The sequence below is a fragment of the Planococcus citri genome, chromosome 3 (assembly GCF_950023065.1).
Source record: "Planococcus citri chromosome 3, ihPlaCitr1.1, whole genome shotgun sequence".
Lineage (NCBI taxonomy): Eukaryota > Metazoa > Arthropoda > Insecta > Hemiptera > Pseudococcidae > Planococcus > Planococcus citri.
This window is the reverse complement of record NC_088679.1, coordinates 31,185,215-31,197,344: the sequence shown is the minus strand read 5'-3', so window position 1 is coordinate 31,197,344 and position 12,130 is coordinate 31,185,215. Positions and strand designations below refer to the sequence as shown.

General features: G+C 33.9%; 1 protein-coding gene across 2 annotated transcripts in view; it reads left to right on the top strand.

Moving 5' to 3' along the window:
* sdt (stardust) overlaps nucleotides 1-12,130 on the top strand; it is a 121,643-nt gene that overhangs the window by 2,385 nt on the left and 107,128 nt on the right. Inside the window, exon 1 of one of the 2 annotated variants that reach the window (XM_065358057.1) lies at nucleotides 2,112-2,416. The exons of the other annotated variant lie outside the window; for it this stretch is intronic. The gene's annotated coding sequence lies outside the window, so the exon portion shown is untranslated. Of the gene's footprint in view, nucleotides 1-2,111; nucleotides 2,417-12,130 lie in introns of those variants that run through there. 2 annotated transcript variants of the gene reach the window in all.

Sequence of the window (12,130 nt, the reverse complement as noted above, 5' to 3'; positions counted from 1 at the left end):
AATTTCCAATTTTTAATAATTACTATCATTGGAAAAAGGAGGAGGGGAATTTACTTTCGTTACTGGGGAGAAAAACAAGTGCTTTTTCGAATCTCAAGAAAGTTTTTTTTTTCATATATTCAATGCTTTTACTGTTAAAAATAAAACATCTAAAGCATAGTACTGATTGTACTTATAAAATTTCTAAATTAATTCAAAGAATTTTTTTTTTAAACGTCTTGTTACAGTCTGGTACCTATAAGGAGAGGTTCAATTTCATCGTTAGGATGATTTTGAAATGCTTAGTTCCAAATCGTTGTATTTCTTCAGCAATAGTGAAGAAAATTTTGTTTCGTGTTTTTCAAAAAGCAAGCCATTGGTGGCAAAAAAAAGGTCAACATTTTACCGGAAATTATATTAACATTGAAAATTAAGGTATTTGATACTGATTAAGTGATTAGAACTTACACTTACTATGTAGAGAGATAAGAGATACTTGTTAGGTATAGAATACGATGATGATAAATTAATGAGATGATGATCAACTTGTTTTCGTGTTAATGATGCTGTGAATAAAGGATTGTGATTTGTGATACATGGGTTCTCCTAAACAATCATTCAATTTCATAAAAATTAGATAAGAAATAAAATTAGAACAAATATGTCTTGAAAAATGATGAAACATACAGGTATTTTAGATTTCTGCAGTTCGCTACCAATTTATTGGGGAAAAAAGATCATCTCGGTAAATTCATCAACATTGAATCATCTAATTGTCATTTGTCACCAGAACTTAAGTTATAAAAAATCTTTGATTTTTTTTGTTTTTTTTTAATTTTTTTAATTTTTTAAATAATAATGTTTTTTATGAAATTTTAATCGTTCGCGTCTTCAAAGGTGCAGCGTTTCCTAGCCCAAAATGAGAACTTCAGTCTTCGGTAAAAAATTATTGAAAATTTTGATACCTATAGGACATAGGTATACCTTATAAATTTCATGACTTCGACTGATTGTGAGATTACGAGTTAAATAAATACCTATGTATTTAATTTCAATGTTCAATAGGATGGTTTGGATTTACGAGAAAAACTTCCTGTATATTATGCTTTGTATATTGACAGAGAATGAGAATGATTTATAAAACGTTCAGCAGTAAAAATTTAACTCGCTGATTTTTTACAACAATCGTTATTCTTTGTTCATTTACGAAAAATCTTTTTTGGAATTTTTCAAAATTAATCATCTTTGAGTTCGATTGGTCCACGATGAAGCGATAAACCATCTTAATACAATATTCTGCCAATAGGGTAAAAGGACAGAAATAATTCCTGAATTCAGTAGTTACTTTCCAACAGAGCCTGTTATAGTACTAGAGGAAATTGGTTTTTTTTTAGGGTATTTGTAATTACAAGATTATTACACCCTTAAAATGGGGCTTTGAGATTTAGTTTGTCTAGGAAGCACTTGCATTATGTCCCACTTTCCCCACAGCCCTCAGGCCCCATATACGATGTGTTCTCTGTGATTGATTGTAGACTTATAGAAGGAAATTTAAGCGAAATTTCATTCAGTGAAGAAGGGGGGCTCTCTGGAATAATGTTCACTGTTCAGTGACATTTGCATCTGTCTTGAAAATCGGATAAAAGGGGATTTTTATCAGAGACACTCTAGCTTCCGTCGGTCTGTCTTCTCGGTTAATTTTTCCAACAAAACGAAAACTTTGTGTAGGTATGCCTTATCAACAAACCTGTATAAAAATCATCATTCCATAAATGTAATTTCCAACGCTTGCATAAAAACATACCGTACACTAAACAATTATACTGTTTCTTATCAGCATCCGCGTAACAATAAAGTCGGTAATGAACTCGCAGCTAGGAGTACTTCCTAGTTCAATGCAACATGCACATGCACACTTTTTATTATTAATACGTGATGTTTAGTTTTTTATTATAACGCTTACATTATTATGCGTATTTTCAAAGATTTTTTAACTCGTCTACATACATAATTTGTTAACGCATTGATACTTTGTGAGGTTTGTTAAGTTAACAAAGATTTCGTGACGTCATACAGGTATAGCACAGGTTGACTAGTTTGATCTGGCTTGGGTTCCCCCATCGCGAATGGAACAGGTAAAAGGTAAACGTCATTAAGTTACTGAGACTGTGGCCTGGTTGAACGTGCGAGTCGATTGTTAGTTCTCTCGGTGTGATTATAAGATTATAACATTTTAATTTGTGTTGAAAACCTTGATTGCGTTTAAATTCGGCATTTTTCTGGTGTAAATATTCGTTCGATTCTTATATTTTCGTGTCGATTTTCTGTTAATTTTCGGTTGGTGTTTGTGCGAAATAAAAACGTCTGATTGTTAGTGTAATTGTGTGCATATTTGTCGTTGGATTTGTTTCGTTAGAAGAATGATTGAAATGCATTTGTAAGTTGGTTTTGAAATTTTTCTCATTAATGAATTCCATATTACTATCTATGCTTAAAATATCCATTAGGAAGAATTAGAAGTATATTCAGAGTACACTGGCGTAGAATTAGGAGGGATGAGCGTCTCAGGATACTCCCGAAGAAGTAAACATTTACCACCATTATAACGAAATAATATTACAACGAAAAGATTATCTATCAAGTTGATTGTAATAATTTTTCACAAGGTATCTTTTATCCCCTTTTTTCATTATGATTTCGTTGAAATTCAATTAATCAAAAATTCACCCTGTAACGCTTTTCCACCAAGTGATGGTCCAGCAGAGTACGTTTTTTCTTTCAATGGCGAAGATGAAAATTCTTGACTCTTTCGGCAATTGTTTGCAGAATAACTGCGGAACATCGATCGAATTTTGAATTCGTGTAATTTGAAACTGTATTTTGTCTATTTTCATATAATGTATTTCTTGATGCATAAGTTACTACTTATTATGATATTCCGAAATAATGCAGTTTTTGCAACACTGCCATGATTTGCTTTTCCGGCTACGTTGAATCTTCGCTTAACGGAGTCTTTCAGATCGTATACCTCAATGCCAAGGCTGGTCACTTCAATATTAGAGTCTATTATTAATTCGTTATGGGACTGTTTCTTTTGCTACTTTCGTTGTTCAATTTTATTCTTGGTTGGCCGCGGCTGCAGCAGCTCGGCTATGGCTGTGGATGTTTTATATAGTATAAGTTCAGTAAATGGTTCCAGTGATTCTCATTTAAATCAACATAGCCATCCCATGGCTGTGATACGTGGCTCAATGGCTATCCTATCTATCTATGTAAGATGCTGGGTCTCTTGTAATGGTGTAGTCATCCTCATCATATGTATATGTACTTAGATGGAGGATATGTTGCGTTATTATTATTGCTCGTCGAGATCACCTAACACGATCGTCGATCGGTATACAAATGAGAATGCAACCGAAGAGCAAAGAGTTGCACGAGAATCGTGGAATGAGCTTTTGTTGTGCAATGAAATATCTACCTAATTGATATGTGATAAATTATTCGAGAACATGATTAATGACTCGACACATGTTAAGAATTGATAGCAATGACGACGCTTCGAGCATCGACGCCGTGCTGAGTTTCTTAACGTTGCATGCATTTTCATTTTTTTTTCACCAATCTTCAATTGCCTCTATTCGACCGCAGTCTACTTAGAATTTTTCAATACTCATTGCCGCCGTAGCATCTTTGACGATGTGTATAGGTGTACATTTTAATTTTCTAGTTCTTCTTCATCTGTGCAGTATTAATAAGATGATGAGCGTGGAGTAATGTTGATGGAACGACGTGAACTGGTAATTGAAGAATTTGATTACGATACTGTCAAAGTGGTGGGTAGAAGAGAAGTAGGACTGATATCGCTGAGGAAAGATCTGGAGAATTCCTCGAGTGATACTAGAAAGTTCATTCGAAATGCTGACATTGCTTGGGAATCAAATCTGAGAGTTTAAGCTCAGAAGTTTCCTCAGTGATATCAGTTACCTATCTAATAGCCCAGTCAAAGTACGATTTGACCCGCACATAATTGGGATCAAAGGTTTTTTTTGCGAATATTGTCTAGGATGATGTGGTGATCCCCATTTCTTTTAAGGAGGAAAAACCCGAAAATAGGGGTAAAATGAGGGATTTTCCACCTTAATTCCGTCTTAAATTGGGTGGGGATGACCTAGGAAGCTGAAATTTGGATATGTTGATCACAATGGGAGTACTGACCAATGATATGATTTTGGACTATTTTCATCCATTTGGGACCATATTATGCCCCTCCAAAAAAAACGACCTTTCCGTAATTTTCGAATTTGACCCTCCCCTCTGTAGGGGTCGACTTTAGGTCCCGAAAGAATCTCATTCCTCAAGTTTGACTTTATTTGATCGATTATACCAGGTTCCAAGTCCCAAAGTCATGAAAAAATGTATAAACTTATTAAAATCACATCACTTCGAGGGGTCGTAGCGCCACCCTCCCTTGGGGCTAGGGAGTTGGTTGATAGCTCATTTGATAGGTACTCGTATTAGAGAAGAGATTAGATGATCAGTGCTCATTTTACTCAAAAGTTGACGTTTCAGAATTTTTTTGACAAAAAACTGATTTTGGGGGGCTTTGATCCACTATGGGGAGATTAGCTCTATTGGTAGGGGCGGGGGCTTTTAGTATGTTGTTCGCCACACCACCCTAGACAATATTCGCAAAAAAAAACTTTGGTCGCAATGATGTCTGCGTTCGCCCATTTTTTTCCGCTATTTGACTGGGCTATAATGGAGATGTCTTTAAGTGAAGTTAACCCTCTGGAGATGTGTAACCTTTCTGAAGTGCTAATAAGGCAAATGAGTTGAAAGAATATATTGTGATGAATTCATCGGGGTTCCAGTTACAGTATCGTAAGCGTACCCTCAAAAGAAGTAGATAGATGTGATCAAAAAATAGTTGGACAAATACTGTTTTGTGGTACCTACCTCTATACCTACCTACCTATCTATTGTAGCGAGATAATTTTTTCATGCTTTAAGTGAACGCTTGAGCATTCCTTTTTCATATCAGATATTCCATTTCGATAAATTGTCAAATTCAGACACCTGGAATAGGGACATCTAAAAACATCTTCCTCCATTCGCCACGAAACTCCCCAAATTTGGCTCTACACAAGATTCCAGATTTCGAATTACTCCCGAGGTTGAACAGTGAGCTAAGGAATGTGTAGAGCAGTTCAAAGTCATTGACGAAATCGAAAAAAAAAAAATCACAAATGAAACAGGATCCCAAACATCCCCATTTAGCAGACTGTCGAGTGTTTCCTCAAGTGACAGATTTCAGATTGTTGTCTTTACTCGTATTCATTGAAACAAGATGAAAAATGTTAGCAAAAATAATGCGAATAAATGTTTTGTAAAATATGGCTTATTTTAGCAGATGCAGGTAAAAAATTGTTGGAAATGTTTTTGAAAATCGATGTATCTATATACCTAAAAATAAATAAAAATCAGGAAAAGGGTTCCTTTTTAAAAGTCTATACCTACCCTAATTGTGTAAAATAACTTGAAAATTTTGTAAAATATGAAAAGTTGACTTGCCCCTTGGTAGAAGTTCAACCGATAAATTTGAGTGGGATTTAACAATCGGATTATGATATTGAAAAAAAAATTGATTTGAAATATCAACTGATCACTCATTTTGAAAATTGAGGGGGTTCTCAACATCCTCCAAAAGATTATGTTGATTTTCAAAGCCAACTTGGACGGCTACGGAGCATTTTTTACATCGCATCAAACCGGGAATAAAATAGAGTATAATAACGGCGGGGTTTTCAATTTCGATCAAATTTTATTTTGAAATTTCAGTTTCAAAAAAAAATTGGTGAAAATAAGAATTTTTGAAAAATTTTGAGAAATGGCAACATTTTTTATGTGCTTATCTGAATTTCAATGAATTTTTGGCATTTTTGTTTTGAATAAAATGAAATTTTGTGCCAGCAGAAAAATTGTAAAGATTTTAAAAATGATTTGAAATTTTTCATTTTAGAATTTGGATTGGAGAAATTATAAGACGTAGGTAATAAGTTTCTCTTTGTGATGTAGAAAGTTGAGGAAATTTCCTGTCACGGAACCCTCCCATATATTTCCGATTTGAATGAAACTTTGACTGGTGGAAAGAGGACCTCAAAAAACCCCTATCCACCAATTTTCAGCTGCTGAAGTCGATTTTTCGATTTTTGACGAGCGTTTGAAGTTTTACGTACACAGGTAAAGTTGTTCTGTGAATTCGAAAAATGACCGTTTCCCCCACCACATGAACTTCAGCAGCTTAAATTTTGGCCAATGAGTCTACGCTTGATATCTAATCGATAAGTAATACAATACCGTCGGCCAAATCTGGAATTATCATTAGAAATCGAATTTTTTCACATAACACGAGGAAAAGTAATAAAAAATACACAAAACTTCAAACGCTCGCCAAAAATTGAAAAATCAACTTCAGCAGCTAAAAATTGGGAGATGGGAGTTTTTTGAGGCCCTTTTTCCACCAGTCCAAGTTTCACTCAAATCGGAGATTATCATGTGGGAGGGTTCCCTTGTGAGATGAACATTTTTTTCTGTTGAAAAATTCTGATGCTGCGTAGAAACAGCATCTATTTTGGCGGTTTTTACATTTCAACCGAATTTTTAAAAAATTCTTCAATGAAATCCGATCAAAATAGAAAACACACGAGAAAGAGAATGAAATTTTGCGTTTTGAAGCATTAAATTCTTCAGTGAGATGAGCAATCGAAAAAAATTTCATAGTATTTTACAGAAAATTTCTGTCAGCTTGGCTCTTTGTTTAAATCAACATAACCTTACCTAATCTTCTGAAGAAAATTTAGGAAAATTTGTTAGACTGTATACGAGCAGATTTGGTAATACGAGAGAGGATGAGAAATATTCCTTAGCGGGTGAAAGATTGCCAGAAGTCTTATACGACTCTTTGCAATATCATGAAGGAACAATTTAACACTTACCCCTTTGCTAGCTCGGCGGTTATACTACCATATTGCCGGATACGTCAACATAAATACTAACCAATGTATAAATTAGGCCCACTTTCGCGGAATAATAACACATTCGTTAGTTTCTCCAATGTAATCGATGTAACAAATCACATTCTCTTAATAATAAGGTTTTCTTCAAATATATACTTTCACCAATGTACAAGTTTAATACGAATTAGAACAGAGACACTATGCTCGACCGCCTAATCACGTTGATTCACCAAAGAGGACTTAACTACACAATTCCACGACAGGGCAACTAAGATGAAGTGGTTGATTGCTTTATTAAGCCCCGAATTAACCAATGAAGATACTAATTAACCGAACCCTAATAAGGGTAAACAGGGAAAAGGAATACGTTTTCAAACGATTAAGTCGAGGGAAAACGGACTAAGTGCTCAAGTCCACGATTCATAGATCGTTAAAGTACTATGGTCGGTACCGAATTTACGTATCTACGACTCCGCGAACGAACAAGAAGTGATTTCGAGATCGAACCTAGCTAAAGTTATACCTAAAGCACCTAAAAGTTCCTAAATCGATCTCGAAAGCTGATAGGCTCGCGCTACTTTTACCAAGAGATGGGGGAAATATTCTAACCAATCATAAAATATATGTAATTTGCGAATTCTCCGCCCACATAAATAATATTGGCGCGGACCCCCTGGTGTGATGGAATATTATCCGGACCACCCAAATGGTATTCGATAATATTCGAATTCGCAAGTACCTACACTTTACCTTAATAAATCAAACGATCCATAAGTTGTCAAGACCTAAAGGATGGATTTACCAAGTCCTATAGGATCTTCACCAATTTAAGAATCGTTATAAGATGCACTGAGAGGACAGTGAGGCCATAATGCCACCTTACATATGCCCCCCGTGGGTTAACTCTTTGGATCCCCTCAGAGTGAAGCACGGTAAACAAATAAGTGTAATTACTGCCTGACTGTCAGGGAAGTCCCTCTGCCCCCCGTACTTTACTCAGATTGCGCGGGGAGACAGCTCTGCGAATTTTTGATACAGGATTCTGTATGTAAAAAAAAAATTGTCAAAGAAGACTCTGTGAATTTCAAAAATGAAGAATTAATGCCTACGTATTTTGGCACAATGGATCCCCAATTCAAGACCCATGATCGATCCGGAGATCATCTCATTGATACATGAGTGAAGAACACAATGCACCTCATACTGATCAATTCATCATTAACATTGGCCGAAATGGTAAGTGGTACTTGTTTTTTAGAAGTTGTTATAGGGAAGTGAAAATTTTTTAATCGAGAGTTTCCCTTCTGTAATTTTCATAAGTAGCGATAGGCCTATTGTCACTTCTTTATAAAGAGTGATATTGTGTGAATTTTCTGTTAATTAAATTATGAAAAATATAAGGCAACTATTGCGACACTGTGATTTTGGTTTTAGACTATCTAGACTATTGTTTTGAGAAATTAAGTTGATGCGTGATTAGTCGGTCCCCTAATTACATCAGTATTAGCAAAAATACATATACGATAAAACATCTTAATTCTAGTCTGTTTTTTTTTTTTGTTATTATTCTCTAGTCATAATCTAGTCAATCTTATATTTATTTTTGAAACAGCATTATGATGTGGTTTTTTCTCTATGGTTAATGTTGTTTCCTAATTCTATTCAATCTTATCTTGATAAAGTTACGTTATTTTGACTGACTCTCCTTGTATTGTGTCATGTCGATAAAAAAAATTTAAAAACTATCAATTACAGGGTTCTTTCCCAAAAAAATTAAAGCTAAGACGAGTTACCAAAATTTAAAATAATACAAAGAATTTATACTAAGTTTTTATACAGCTTAGTTTATGTACCCGTTCTCTTTCTACACGTTTATATGTAAAGTACTGTACAGATGTAAAACTATGATCATTTCTTTCTTAAGATTAACCTGCCTTTACTTTCTTAAGTTTAAATAAAATTCTCATCATTTTTTTTTTTTTTTTTTTTTTATGTTTTCAAATTTCTATTACAGATGCGATTCGGGCAAATTTATCAAAATTGAATCGATCTATTGGGACACATTATTATGTACACTGGGTAGGTATTGAATTATAATTTCGCGTAATTCTAAGTTACAATCTAGACTTAAGTTTAAAGCATGTATTATTTTTTTCTTAATTCTAAGTTACGAATCGTCTGGTTCCTTCTATGTACATTATTTACATGGGCCTTTAGATTTTGTTTTTGTTGAAAAAGATGGTATATATAATTGGCTCGATTTTTGATGGAATGCAATGTTGGAAATTTCAAGCCTAGTTTCCTCAATGTTGTAAGCTCTTTAATTTTTCATTTTTTAATATGTAAAAGAAAAAAAAACTAATACTATTTCTTTAACTTAGGTGCTAAAGTACATTTACGAAGCTAAAATTGACTAAATGTTAAAAGAATTTGTTTACAGATTCGAAAATTTTGTTTTTCGTTTCCATTGAAAATTTTCTAATTTTGACTCGCGATTGCGTTGCGTGTTGTTGAATTTGTTCAGTATATTTTAATTCTAAGTTTATCTCCTTCTTGAGTAAAAAAAAATTAAAAACTAAAAAAAACTAAGAATAGTGGAAGAACTGACTAATAATAATTATGAGTAAATAAACTTAAATACTATTCGTTCTGCGTTTTTTTTTATTATACTCTAGAAAATATACGAAAATTCTAATGCTAAGTTACGGTTTTGATTTCAGATTCGATCCAGAAACTTGGGGCTTAATTAGGTCAAAAGAAAAAGGATCGATCCTTATAAGGGTCTCATATGTACAAACGGGAATTCTAATTCTAAATTTTGCTTATATTTTTATCTTATGCCATTCCTTATTTAGGGGGCTATTACTAGTGTTAACTCAACTATAATTAAAAAAAAACTTAATCTTATTTATTGTTATACCTTGTAATTTGAATGCGAATTATCCAAAAAGTAAAAAAAATTAAAAATAAAATACCCTATATGCTGTACGTTGTTATGTTGTTTTATTTTTCATTTTATTTACATGGTCCCTACTTGGACACAGTTGTCTTTATAAAGAGGTTCTCTGCATGAATTGGTTTTGTAAGGCTATTATACTACTCGTGCGCGTTTTATTGAGGTCAAGTAGTTTTTACTTTTTACTTTCGTCGATCTTTTTTGTACAGAAGAGAGAAGAAATGTATTAAACTTGTTTCATTGCAGAGAACTGAGACTATGTTTTGGTAGACGGAAGTCGTTAAGCAATTCGTCATGGCAAAGTTATTTCACGGTTTTATTATGTGGTGACTTTTTAAAGTTTCAAAAGGAAATAATTCTTCAATGTGTTCGATCCAAATTTGTTTTTTAGATTAAGAGTGCCATGACGTGTATACGTTACGTTAAGTTTACATTCTCTAAAAAAAAAATATATCTACTATTTGCCTGAATTACGATCGACTAAATATTTTTGATTCTTTATACCAAAATTGTACAACCGATAATTTTTGAAACAGGGATTTGTTTTGGATTTTCTTAATTGCGCATTTTTTATCTACCTGTGTTTATTGGTTGACAAGTCATGAGGCCGAGAGTGAATTTTTCTATCTTTTTTATATTTTTGTATGATTTTTTATCACATTTATCACCTCGATGAAATATTATTGTTATTTTATATCCGCGAGCTAAGAAAGTTACTATCAATCACTAGTAGTATTATTCTAATTTTTGCATGCTTTATACAGACTGTAATTTTACTCTAAAAAATTGTTTTGGGGTGTATCCAGAGGATTATAGTTGGGGAATTATTTTTTACTCTTAATTTTTTTTTTTTTCATTTTTTTTATTTTATGTTCCTCTGGGAATTTGTTACCATCCAAACGACTATTTTCAAAATGTGATCGATTGAATAACTTCTTAGAGGCCAAACGTGTTTTCGCTCACGATGTCTTTCTTGCACAGGATTTGTTTTTGATATTATTTTTCATACAACAAAAAATTGGTTTCCTATTTGGTACCTGTGTCGTGAGGGTTTTTTTTTTTTTTTTTTTTTTTTTTATTATTATTCTTATTTTTATGGGTTGATTTATAAATCAATTTTTTGTTTTGTACACATTTTTTTTTTTTTTTTTTTTTTATATAAGAAAAATAGAGGTGATCTAGATTTTTCTCAGATTTTTTACTCGAATCTTTCCCTACCTTTGACCTGATCTATTTATAATAAACGTATAAGGAATTTTTGTTCAATTTTACCTGGTCTTTGATGTTGATTTTAGGTCTTTCCTGTCGCTTTCTTTTCCATTTTCGGAACCGTCGGTTGACATTGCTGTTGGTGGGGGCGCAGCTTTTTCGTTGATTTCGTGTTCCTGCTCCATCTCCTCGCTCCAGCTTTGGGCATGGTCGTCGAACATTTTTTGCCAGGTTGGGCCCATTTCTCGTAGTGGTTTCTCCGGTGATATCATTAGAAGGGATGATTCAGGAAATGGAAATGCTGTCGTCGTATTTGGTGATGTCGGGGTCAGCGGTGGTGATGTCGGTGTTGTTGGAGTCAGCGGCAGGTCAGGGGTCAAAGGTGGACTTGGATCGTTCGGAGTTGTGGGTCCTTTCAGCTGTGATCTCGTTTCAGCTTTTTGGAGTGCGATCGCTGAGTTGATGGCTGCTCTCAGATGAGGATCTTCTTGGATTTTCGCCGGTGTCATATTTTCGTATGAGACGTAGTTTATGATCAGCTGATTTGACTCGATTGCTTGGCTGCTCGTAGAGGGAATTGATACATTCTCGTGTGTATGATTTTCTTCATCTTTCAACATAGGTTTTACGGTTTGCGTTGGTTTTTCTTCGATATTTTCAGTTTCATTTTTTAAATTCTTTGATTTTCCGAGTTTGTGGCGTAAGTTTACTGGGAGTGGGATGTATTTTTCCGCCATTTCTTCCAGTATTGGTGCATAATTTTGCAAACTATGGAAAGCACCATATTCGTCTAATAGAGCGGTCTCTTCATTAAGTTTCTCGAAATAATCTTTCAAATTTGTATTTGTTGCTCCTGCTACTTTCGCCCAATCGTAGTGCAGTGCCATTTCAATTTGGTTGTATGAAACTTTGTTTAATTTTGGATGTTTTATGACAGGTACTTTAAAAATTTCTTCCACCCCTCTGTCTC